Genomic DNA, 12,881 nt, shown 5'->3' with positions numbered 1-12,881 from the left:
TCTGTGCCTCTCTAGCATCTCTGCCTCCTCTGCGCCCCCCATCTCGGGCTGCAGCCACCCGGAGCACAGGCACCAGGCCTGCCAGCCGAGTCCTCCCTGCTCACTGCGGTGCACGCACGTTGTGCTCAGTGGCTCAGACCAGCCTAGATGTGCGTGTGTGTGTGTGTGGGGGGGTGATTTTCCACCCCCACATGACGAACTCTGTGTGTGTGCCCACAGAAAGGGCTCCGAGTGCCACCTCTGGCACCCGTGCCATAGGTTCGCCATCACTGACCTACATACTACTGTTAGCCTATCACAGTTAAGGTCAGTGATCAGGATTAAACTGGTTCTGCACAGTTACATCAGGTTCTGACAGGTGTTTCTGACTGACAAGTGCTGTCACCTGGATCACATTGATCTGTCTGCTCACAAGATGCACACCACATATTTTTTTATTCCCTGACAAATAGTTTCTGTGCCCTGTTGAATATGGATGAGAGTCCTGTTGGCACCCTTTTGTGTCTCTTTGATCTGTTCTGGAGAACCATATGTTTAGGTGGGGCTGTTCGGTGGAAGGCGATGGCCCTCTTTCCTTGACCCACTGTGGGGAGACGGAGCAGTATGATTGGCCCTGCCCCCGCTTCCTTTCTCTCCACCTGAAAGTGGAGAAAAATCTGAAGAACTCCATGGGGCTGGTGGTTACAGATCAGCATTTGAAGACCATTCTTCTGGGTAAATAATAACGGTAGAGAACTAGATGTAAAGAACTGGATCCTTGTTCTTTTTAAACCCATGCAATCTTCAATAAACTATACTGAATGAAATTTGCCAATATATCCTATTCTAGCCTGCAGCTGAAGCTGGGCTTCAGTTCTTGCTTTGTATCGTTCCAACGATTTCTGCATTTTTGTCTGCAAGGGATTTCAAGTAAACCTGCGTTGTCACCACAAGGTCTACTGGGCCACCCTGGTGGTGCGCAGGCACGCATCTTGACCGATCCTCAGCTGAGCACTCCTTCCCTCCCTATTGCCATTTGCTGCAGTTTCGATGAAGTCAGTGGGCATACAAAAGAAATTGATGCTCAATTAGCCCCTGACTGCCACCGTCTGGAGCATTTGCAACCTATGTAGTTGGCTTTTAAAAGGGGGTAAGCAGATAGACCCACCCATGAGTAGTGACCAGGGTGGCACCATCGGAGCATCATACTCAAAGGCAGTCTACCTCTGCCAACTCCTTTGGCTTCTGCCTCTCTGCCTGTGGTGCATTGGCTTGGCTGCTATGGAAAACAAGATGGTGGATTAGACTGTTCCGCTGATCCAGGAGGAACCTTCTTGTGTCTCTTTGTACACTTCTGTACTTCATTGTGAGCATCGTCTCAAAGCAGGGGGTGTGCACTCTGCCTTTCAGATGTTTTCCAAGTAGGAATGGAGGTTGGTTTGGCTCTGCGTGATGACAAACATAGCAGTGGAGTTCCAGCTTGCTAGTGCTTAGCTGCTTGCCTGCTGAGATCTGCACAAAGGGTGATGGCCTAGGTAACAACGAAGAGGTCGGATCTATACTAGGGGTCTGCAACCTGTGGCTCCAGAGCCGCATGCGGCTCTTTCGTCCTTGTACTGCAGCTCCCCGTGGCTTGGGTCCTCTCAACCTCCTTCAGAGAGTCGCCCTAAGGGTTAATGGGAAAGAGTCCCCGTTCCTAGAGAGGCACAGCCTGAGACAGTTATCCCAAGCCACTTCCGGCTTTCCTGTCCCAGCTGCCTGGTTGGCCAATGACGGTGATGTAGCACTTCATGGATTTCATAACACACTATAATTGTTTATACAAAGCATAAAGGTAACAAAACAATATGTACAGTGTTATCTTCATTTTAAATGTCAAAAAGTATTTGCGGCTCCAAGTGTTTTCTTTTCTGTGGAAAACGGGTCCAAGTGGCTCTTTGGGTGTTAAAGGTTGCTGACCCCTGATCTATACTCTGCCTTTCTTTTCTGTAAGGAGTCCCAATGGGGCTTAATGAACTCCTTTCCTTCCTCTCCCCACAACAGAGACCTTGTGGGGGTGAAGGAGTGGGGCTGAGAGAGTTCTGAGAGAACTGGGACTCGCCCAAGGTCACCCAGCAGACTTCATGTGGCAGAGTTGGGAATCAAGTCCTGTCCACCAGATTAGAGTCTGCTGCTCATGAGAGTCTACCATCCTTAACCGCTACACCACGCTAGGCTGCCAGCAAGATGTACTGTTATGCTCTGGAGCAAAATGTTGGATACACTAATGGTGCCCTTGGAGGAGCTGTTGTTAAAATCCATGGGTTGTCTGGCGGGGGGGGGGGGTCTCGTAAGGAAAAAACAAGTTGCACGAGGCCAGAGTCATTCTGGACTTCCCAAGTGTTGGCTGCAAACTCTTGAAAAGCTCATTTGGATTACAAAAGGTGAATATAATACTGACACTAAATTTAGGGACCAGTGATGCAAACTGGCTGGCCTGGACTAGCCTGACCTTGGAAGCTAACCAGGGTCAGCCTTAGTTAGTGCTTGGATGGGAGACCACCAAGGGGCTCCAGGGTTACTACACAGAGGCAGAGGCAAGCAGCAGCGGAAGTCCTGTGTATGTCTGTTGCCATGAAAACCCTCCAGGTTTGCCATAAATCAGCACTTTCAACCACCAAAGCAAGTGGAAAGCTTGAAGGGGAGACGACGTGTTTCCCTGCCCACGCTTCCTCCCCCCTTGCTTGCTCCCCTCCCCCCGTTGTGTCAGGCCTCGCTCTGCTGTGGCCTGGCATCACAGGCCTGGAGCCGAGGACACCCCCGTCCCTGCTGTTATCTGTGGCCCCGGGGCCTTTCTAGTCTGTCTCTTTGTGACTTGCTTGTAACTAGTGAAGTATCTAGTGAAACTCCCATTTCCTAGTGAAACTAGTAACTAGTGAAACTCCCATTTCCTGGAGAAGGGAGTATGTCTGTTGCGGCCTTGGGCCAGCTCATAACAATACTGCATTCACACTACCCTTTCTCAAGCAGGCAATTGTGGGAATCAATGGGAGGGGGGGAACATCTGAATGGGCAATGTTTGAATGTTTTAAAATATAAACTAGCTGCAAAAGTTGGAGCGTCAGCTCTGGCATTCTGCGGCCTAGGTCTTGACACAGTGCAATAAAGCTCTCGAAATATTCCTGAGTCTCAATCATTGACTGGAGTAACAGACCCTCACACTTTGCTGCATTTTAACCCCCCTCCCCACACCCCATTGCCCTTGTTTTGCTCCCCCCTTGTCTCTTCTCTTCTGCTTTCTCTCTGCCATTGCTTCTCCCTTCTGCTGTGCTCTTGCTCTTTAAAAAAAACCTGTACCTGGTGTTGATAAGGACTGCCCTTGTCCCAACTGTGATCTTTCAAGACCTCTGTTCGCATCTGGGGGAAAGTTTTTTTGTGTGTTAAATACCCCCCCTTTTTTAAAAAAAGCATCAGGATCTTTCTACATATCAGGAGGGATCTCCCTAGTCCATAGAAACATGGAGCAGTAGTGGCGTAGGAGGTTAAGAGCTCGTGTATCTAATCTGGAGGAACCGGGTTTGATTCCCAGCTCTGCCGCCTGAGCTGTGGAGGCTTCTCTGGGGAATTCAGATTAGCCTGTGCACTCCCAACACATGCCAGTTGGGTGACCTTGGGCTAGTCACAGCTTCTCGGAGCTCTCTCAGCCCCACCTACCTCACAGGGTGTTTGTTGTGAGGGGGGAAGGGCAAGGAGATTGTGAGCCCCTTTGAGTCTCCTACAGGAGAGAAAGGGGGGATATAAATCCAAACTCTTCTTCTTCCCCGTTCCTTGCCTGGACCCACTGTGAGGGTTTTTGGATCAACCCTCTGTGGCCACGTTCAGAATCGGATATCAGGTTGGGGTGCCTCCTGTGAGTCAGTCCACAAGGCTGCCTTTTGAATGTGGGGAAGGCTTGAATTGGAAGCATGTGCCCCCATTAGTTTTTGTGTCAACACAACTACCTCTTTGGAAGTAAATCTAAGAAAGGAACTTGAAGCCCTCTGTGCATTTGTTATAATCTTTGCTGTCATGCAGGACCTGCAGCTCGACAGCGCACAAAATGATGCAGCCTCTTGCCTATATCACCAACAGCAGCTTGCTCAATGTCTGCACCCAATCCCGTTCGGTAATATTGCAAGGTTGCTTGTTATAAAATTAAGTGCCTGATATGTCAAGAACAGTTTAAAGCTGCACAGGTGATGGTATGAACATTATCAACAAAGTCTGGCTTTATTGTTTAGTGAGCTTGTCATCGTACTGTTGCTAAACTGTGGGCTGCATGAAGGTATCCGTCCAAACGCAGAGCTTCCCAAGATTTTGTTCCGTTTTTCCATTTTGAAAGTTGTAGGCATCTTCCATCTCTCAACACGTGTCAAGTCACACTTTCAGAAGAAGTAACGAAGGTTGCCCATGTATTGTCGAAGGCTTTCACGACCGGAATCACTGGGGTGCTGTGTGGTTTCCGGGCTGTATGGCCGTGTTGTAGCAGCATTCTCTCCTGACGTTTCGCCTGCATCTGTGGCTGGCATCTTCAGAGGATCATCTTCAGAGGATTTGAAACCGCGAGGACGCCACAGATGCAGGCGAAACATCAGGAGAGAATGCTGCTAGAAAGCGAAAATTAGAGAACGTTTAACTGATGTTCAAAACATACAAGCTAAGTTGTAATAAAGGTGGTTAAAAAAAACACCTTTATAATTACAATCGGATCTTGCTGTGTGTGGATATATGATACTTGCTTTGGTGGTTTAACACTATTGGAACTGTGGTGCTTCTACACTCTAAAGCAGGGGTAGGGAACCTGCGGCTCTCCAGATGTTCAGGAACTACAATTCCCATTAGCCCCTACCAGCATGGCCAATTGGCCATGCTGACAGAGGCTGATGGGAATTGTAGTTCCTGAACATCTGGAGAGCCGCAGGTTCCCTACCCCTGCTCTAAAGCTTGAGAAAATCCTCACAATGTGTTTTATATTTTTGTAAAGCGTGGGGAGTGGGGCTATGGTTGAAGTATCTGTTTACATGTGTATGGCCTGTGGCTAATAAACATTGAATTGAATGCTGCTAGAACACGGCCATACAGCCAAGAAACCACACAGCACCCAAGGAAGTTGCCCATCTTCAGAGGATCCGACCCACTATGTTTCCGCAGGAGTCGTTTCTGGGCCTTTCACTTTCTTGGAAGGAGCAAACTCAGCACTGGCTTGTACAGCTGAGCGTGGATCCAGTTGCACCCTGCAGAGAAGCTACTGGATTCCCTGCTCTCAGCAGAGACTGTTTGAGGAGCCAAAGGCAGAGCTGTGATTCATACAGAGAAATTGAAGGCCACCTCCTGCGTGAAAGGGTGACAGGGGCAGGCGGTGCATGTACATGGTTGGTGGGAAGTGCCATCAAGTTGCAGCCAACTTATGGTGACCCCGTGGGGCTTTCAAGGCAAGAGACATTCAGAGGTGGCTGGTCGTTGCCTGCCTCGGTGTAGTGGCCACTTAGACTTCCTTGGTGGTCTCCCTCCAAATAATAGCCAAGGCTGACCTTGTTTAGCTTCTGAAATCTGATGCTATGGGCCATGCAGGTCAGGGCTGTGGTGCATTAGCAGTCCTCTTAATGGGTCTTGTTCTTTGGGAGTTACTGTGCTATCCAAAAAACTTAGCAATGATTGTGATATTTTAGTCACTTGGCACAGCAGAAATATCTACCGGGGCTGCTTGTTGTATCTCTACATGAGTTCTAGACTTGCTTCCCTGGTTTGAGAAGGAAGAGTGTGAACCAGGTAATCGTGCAGAGTATTTCAGGCTCACGGGAATTTGAATTATTTTATTTTTATTTGTTACAACCCACTGTTCTCCAACTGCACATGGTTTGGGAGTTAGTACACTGGTGGTAGTTGTCCAGTATTTCTAGTCTAAAGGGCATGCCTATATCCCCACAGCATTAAAGGTGTATAAAGCAAAGGTGCTATCCAACAACTATTATCCACTCTGGATCAATGCCTGGGACAATTCTGTTGAGAGGGTACAATCAACTTGGGGATGCGGCGGTCTACAAATCTAAAAAATTAATTAATTACATAAATAAACTTTCCTTCATAGGATCTTTGGGGTCCCGCATTCCGTCCCTTACACAGTGTTGTGTTTAGAATCTGGTCTGTATCGTCTGGAAACCAGAGCATGGCTTGTCACCCTCAAATTCTGGATACGACTCTGTTTCAATTCTGCCCCTTATAGTCCAATATTATGCTCTCTGGTCTTCCAGCTATGGAATGGTGGGGATTGATAATTTCAAAGTTAGTTCAGCTTGGTCTCTCGAGGGGGGCTCTTTTGATGTTTACCCCCAAAGAAATTATGAGGGACATTAAAATACGACTTTTCGATCAGGTACAACAGTATCTTCATAGCTGTGCTACGACCTCCTGCTCCCCACTTCACTTCGGTATTATGCCAAAACTGGGACAGATCACTAAATATTTGCACCATCTATTTGGCCCCCGACAAAGGTGGGCTCTGACGAGGGCCAGGTGGAATGCTTTTATCAGCTTTGGAACAGAGACATTTCTGTAATATTTATTTATTTATTGAACGTATAGGCCGCCTCATCCCTGAAGGGCTCAAGGCGGCTCACAATATGGCTGTTCTACCGAACAGCAATCAACAACATAAAATCAGCAGCATAAAACACTGAAGCAGCAGTGGCGTAGGAGGTCGTAGCACAGCAGTGGCGTAGGAGGCTAAGAGCTCATGTATCTAATCTGGAGGAACCGGGTTTGATTCCCAGCTCTGCCGCCTGAGCTGTGGAGGCTTATCTGGGGAATTCAGATGAGCCTGTGCACTCCCACACACGCCAGCTGGGTGACCTTGGGCGAGTCACAGCTTCTCGGAGCTCTCTCAGGCCCACCTACCCTCACAGGGGGGAAGGGCAAGGAGATTGTAAGCCCCTTTGAGTCTCCTGCAGGAGAGAAAGGGGGGATATAAATCCAAACTCCTCCTCCTCCTCCTGAACCCATTGAAACCTATGCAGCAATTACAACAACAAAGAACTATAAATTAAGACAACCAAGGTTTCTATAAAACAACAGTTATTTAAAAACAGGCGCCCGATCTAAGGCTAAAAGAAAGGGAGGGAGTAGGCAGGGCCCGCGATGGAATCCATAAATCAGGCCCAACCGTAATAAAAGATGGAAACAGGCAGCCTCAATTTCAGTGGGGGCTGATGGGACCAATGACGGTCGACCTCCAAAAGCCCCGGTGGAATAGTCTCGCCTCTTGCAGGCCCTCTGCCGGAACTCACTCAATATGCCTCCGCCCGGTTAAGTCTGCGGTACAAAGCTAAAGCTTGACCTCTGTTGAAGCAGCTTTGAGCCCCGATTTTGCTCTCTCTGCTTAGAAAGGGCTGTTCTTCCCTATCTAAGACTAACGGTTCTCAAAGCTGAACTATCGTGCGACTTCTGAAATAGCGATGATCCTCACACTCTGGAGAAGAGCGTTCAGTGCTTATTACAGGTCCTGGCTTTATTATTGTATGTATTTACTGTATAATTAACTTACGCCTAATAAAGGGTTTGTGTGTTTGTTTACGAAGGAATTCTAGGATTTCTGAAAAGCTGGCACAGGGTTCCATTTTATTTGAGCCACCCGGTTTTCAATTGTTCATTTGGCAACCATTTTCTGCCTTGCAATGGGCCCACTGGCCAGCAGAGGGGAGTCTTGGTTAAGGGGAAAAAGTGCTGTCCCCTTCATCCACTAGAAGAGCAACTAGTTTTTAACAAGGAAAATGGGTAGCAAAGATTTGTGGTGGGGCTGGGGTGGGGGGAAGGGGACATATGACTACGTTCGCATCCATGTTATTGAAGAGCTAAACTTTATGTGAGGATGTTTCATGGATAAATGAGTGGGACCTGAGACAAGGAAAAGTGGAATGTTTGTGTGTTGCGCCATCAGATCTCTTCCGATTGATGGCAACCTTATGAATCAAAATGTCCCGTTGTTAACAGCTTTGCTCAGAGCCTGCAAACTGAGGGCCGGGGCTTCCTTCATAGAGTCCATCCATCTCATGTTGGGGCTTTCCCTTCTCCTGCTGTCTCCTCTTCCTGGCATTATTGTTTGTTCTAGTGCAGGGGTAGGGAACCTGCAGCTCGAGGAAACGTCGATCTTGACTCTTCTGCCTGCACTGCGGCAAGTCCAATTGAGCAGAGCACGCCGGCCCTCATCTCGTTGCCCGGCCTCTGCCGAGTGGGGACAAGGCGCGCCTGCTCGGCCATGCGGTCGGCTGGGCTGCCTGTGGGCTTCCCCTCTCTGGGCGCTTTTCCAGTGGCTGGCGAGGCCGAGCTGCTGGCCCCATCCTTGCCTGCCTGCCTGCGCTTCTCAGAATGAGCGGAGTAAAAGGTAGAAAAAACCCCCAATATATATAGTGTTATCTTTTTTTAAAATGTCAAAAATTATTTGTGGCTCCAAGTGTTTTCTTTTCCCGTAGAAAACAGGTCCAAATGGCTCTTTGAGTGTTAAAGGTTCCCTACCCCTGTTCTAGTGACTCCTGTCTTCTCGTAATGTGACCAAAGTACAGCAGCTTCAGGTTTGATGTGATCTAAAGCCCAGTGATTTGTCTTTTGGGCAGTCCTCAATAGCCATACAAATTCTCCCCCCAGCACCACATTTCAAGTGAATTTGCTCTCTTCTTGACAGCTTTCTTCATTGTCCAGCTTTCACACCCGTACATAGTAATAGAGAATACTGTGCAGGGGCGTAGAAGGAATATGAGTTAGTTTGTATTTTTTTGCATTTTTTGTGTTGTTGATGTTTTCGGCCAGCAGGGTGTGCAATATTTAGGCTAGCCGCTAGCAACACCAAAATTTCAGGCTATCCTCAGGAGACACTCCTACTGATACCACCCAGTTTTGGTGAAGTTTGGTTCAGGGGTCCAACATTATGGACCCCCAAAGGGGGTGTCCCATCTCCTGTTGTTTCCAATGGGAGCTAATAGTAGATGGGGCTACCCCTTTGAGGGCCCATAACTTTGGACCCCCTGAACCAAACTTCACCAAAACTGGGTGGTATCATCAGGAGAGTCTCCTGAAGATAGCCTGAAATTTTGGTACTGCTAGCTTAAACACTACTCCTCTGACAGGCACTCCTAAATTTTCCCCAAATTCTCCCTTTAAATCCATCCGCTCTGGTGTGGATTTGAAGGGAGAATCTAGGCTCTCTCGTCTAAACATGTTTAAACGTGATGTCTAAACGTGATGATGTCTCAGGGTGGAAACCCCCCCCCCCCCAACAGCATCACTTCCAGTGTTGTTTAAATTAGGGACCCATGGGTGTGTTCTGATTTGTGTGCTGCTGCTGGCCCATACAGGGTCTCCACGAGTGGTCATATTGTATTTTGCTCCCTGGTATTTAATACCGAGCACATCTATGAGAACAGAGAAGATGGGTGTGGGTAGGAAACAGAATCCCAGTTTCTGGGATCACAGATAATTCTTCAGGCATGTGCTACTCTGCTTGAAGTCCGCGTCTACAAAATTTTCTCAAGGTCCCACTGCACTGTGTTTGAGAAAGTAGCATGTGGCACTAATCCCCAAGTTGAATTAAGCACGAGGCATCTTCCTACGCCAGACAGCAGGTGTTTCTGGTAGAGAACAAGCATTCATCCCAGCCACCCATCTGGCTCCACTGTTGATGACTGTGAACGAGTCCAGCTTTTGGTGCAAGGCCCTGGAGCAGAGAGCGCTGGGCATGGGGAAAAGCACGATGTCCTGTGGGAGGGGCCATCCTTGCTAATATGAAGAATCCACTTGCGTATAAACTGCCATTATTGCAACGACAAAGTTCTCAATGTGCTTACTTGTTCCAGAATCTTGCTGTGTGTTTTGTGGCCAGTTTGGATGAAACTCACAGGGAATGCAGAGATGCTCCTTGATAAGAGTCCTGCAGATTTCCAGACAGACATCCGGTGATTCAGGAATAATGTGTAAAAACAGCATTAGAGGCTTGAGTTTCTGATTATTTTGCTTTCCACCCAATAGGAACCAGGGTCCCAGAAAAACACGGAACTCACGACAGGAACCTTCCCTGCAATATTTCATAAAAACAGGTGCAAGTGTCCCCCGGTGAGCTCACTGTTGCACGTGAGTGTGTAATCGCAAGATGCTGAACCAAAACAACTCTGGCCCAATAATTTATTGGAAAATAGTTTATTGACTTAATGAACACACCAAAAAGCTCCTGCAGACATTCACTCTGAGACAGAACTTGCATAGGACAGTGAAAGCAGTTAGAACCAAACCCGAACATGGTTTCACACGTTCACGGATCCCACCAAAGACTCACACTGATCAGCAGAGAAGGCAAAGAAAGTCTCCATGAGCCACAATCAGTCAGCCATGTGGTCATGATGCCCCCCCCCCCCCAACTTGGAAACCATCTTCTGGGTACAGGGAAAAAGTGTCTGGGAAGCTAGACAAAGGGGGGAAATATGCCGGGCGCCGAACAAAGCGGGCAGGCTGCCAAACTGAACACTTCAGATGGGTTTGCTTCCGGCTGGGGTGATTTCAAGAAACTGCTCTTAGTTTAGGGATCCTCCTGAGGTGGCTCTGAGCAGGATTCATTTCCAGATGTGATCCCTTAAATGTTAATAGGGAAGAGAGCCATTGGATTCATTACGCAAACAACAATTGTGTGTAACGTAAAATGATGAAAGCCAAGAAACGCGTCACACACTTATACGGAGGTTGGTCTTAAACAATGAAATATATAATTTATTTTCAATAATTCAACAGTTCATGAAATATAAAGAAATAACATTCAAAAATAAGAAGACCATATCCATGGTTCAGCCAACTAAGAAATAGGTCTTATTTGCACCCGGTAATATAATCACAAAATTTTTATACGTAGAAACCAAAGTTCATTGTCCAGTTCATAGTCTTATTCATAAATTAAATCCACAGTAATCACTTACAGAGTTAATCAAAATGAATCTCTCAAAACGCCTCACGCGTTTCAAAGCGTTTTCGTTGATGTCTTCCTCAGGAGAAGAACCATTTCATTCATTTTCTTTCTCACATTTCTTAGCTGCCATATAGATTTGCAATGTTTAAAAATGTCTAAAAATGTTTAAAAATGCTCTAAAATTAGTTAAAATTATGTTGCATGTAACAAAATGTTAAAAATATTATTCATCTATATTTTATAGAAAATCTATATGGCAGCTAAGTTATTACTGTGGATTTAATTTATGAATAAGACTATGAATTGGACAATGAACTTTGGTTTCTACATATAAAAAATTTGTGATTATATTACCGGGTGCAAAAAAGACCTATTTCTTAGTTGGCGGAATCATGGACACGGTCTTCTTATTTTTGAATGTTATTTCTTTATATTTCATGAATTGTTGAATTATTGAAAAGAAATCATATATCACTCTGTACAAGTGTGTGACGCGTTTCTTGGCTTTCATCATTGGATTCATTACACCTTCCCCAGTGTGAAAGGGGAGATCCGCTCCTACAATTTCCCTTGGTGAAAACCGTTCTTTTCCTGGGCAGCACTAAGAGGAGGCTGTGAGCACTGCAGACTCTGGCGTTTGCACCTGTCTGGTGCCCAAGAGGAATTCCTCACTGAGCTGATAGTCTGAGCCAGAGAGCACCCAGCGGCCGCCACCCTAAACGTAAATGCTGGAAAGAGCTGCCGTTGCCAGCAAATGACCTTTCACCTTTTCTTCAACGGCCTTCATTCCTCGTGGAATGCAGATGCTCCCTTTCTCCAGCGCAGTGCTTGAAAGGCCAGGCCAAGGCCGGGGAAATCTTGCCCCGAGGATACCTGCAGCTCTGCCAGTGGACGCATCTGGGCACCAGTTCTTAGATTCCACACCATGTGCTCTGGGAGGGCTCCTCATAGGGAAGACCTCCCAGGGCAAGGCAAGGCAAGCGCCCCACCCCTCTCCAGCCCACGAATTCCTGCCTTTTTGGATATTGGTCACTTTTACCATTTCAGGCATTTCTTACAAGGTCTAGAAATTATTTTTTTTTAAAGAAGAGGAGTTTGGATGTACATCCCCCTTTCTCTCCTGCAGGAGACTCAAAGGGGCTGACCATCTCCTTGCCCTTCCCCCCCTCACAACAAACACCCTGTGAGGTGGGTGGGGCTGAGAGAGCTCCGAGAAGCTGGGACTAGCCCAAGGTCACCCAGCTGGCGTGTGTGGGAGTGCACAGGCTAGTCTGAATTTCCCAGATAAGCCTCCACAGCTCAAGCGGCAGAGCTGGGAATCAAACCCGGTTCCTCCAGATCAGAGCGCACCTGCTCTTAGCCACTGCTCTTAGCCACTACACCACTGCAGCTCAGGGAGCTTTGACTCTTTAAAGGCTGCTTACAAATGGGGGAGCCGACCTCCTCTCTGCCCTGTTGTGGCCTCAGGATGGGTCTGACGTGCTCTTGCTTTCCATAGGAAAAGCTGAAGGCAAGAGCAGCAGGCACACGGCAACTTCCGTGCACATTGGTAGAAGGGAGTTTACTGCACGAGGGTTCCGTTGCCGGCCCACTGTGGGGGCATTCTGGGAATCGGCTAAAATTAACATCCTGAAACTCTTAGGTGCTATTGAACTTGAATCTCATTCTCCTGCTGAAGACCAGCATGGCGACCCTCTGACTCTGTCACCACGGGGGCTGTTCTGAGCTCTCGTGTGCTCATCGCATACATAGATAATCTCTGATTAAGTGTGTCTGGCAGGTTGTTGCAATGTTTCGAAGCCTCTGAAACCTGCCTGCTTAGCGGGGCAAGAGTGGAGGAAGAAGAAGAAGAAGAAGAAGAAGAAGAAGAAGAAGAAGAAGAAGAAGAAGAAGAAGAAGAAGAAGAAGAAGAAGAAGAAGAAGAAGAAGAAGAAGAAGGAGGAGG

General features: G+C 47.5%; 1 long non-coding RNA gene across 1 annotated transcript; it reads right to left on the bottom strand.

Annotated features, from left to right (window-relative positions):
• Positions 1-256: 256 nt before the first annotated feature.
• Positions 257-12,881, bottom strand: LOC125443053. The gene is made up of 3 exons (XR_007246067.1): positions 12,573-12,881; positions 5,197-5,199; positions 257-269 (listed from the first exon to the last, which is right to left on the bottom strand). It is a non-coding gene; the product is annotated as an uncharacterized LOC125443053 (long non-coding RNA).

Source organism: Sphaerodactylus townsendi, linkage group LG13 (genome assembly GCF_021028975.2).
Source record: "Sphaerodactylus townsendi isolate TG3544 linkage group LG13, MPM_Stown_v2.3, whole genome shotgun sequence".
Classification (NCBI taxonomy): domain Eukaryota; kingdom Metazoa; phylum Chordata; class Lepidosauria; order Squamata; family Sphaerodactylidae; genus Sphaerodactylus; species Sphaerodactylus townsendi.
The sequence above is the reverse complement of the archived record's forward strand: the minus strand, read 5'-3'. Positions and strand labels throughout refer to the sequence as shown.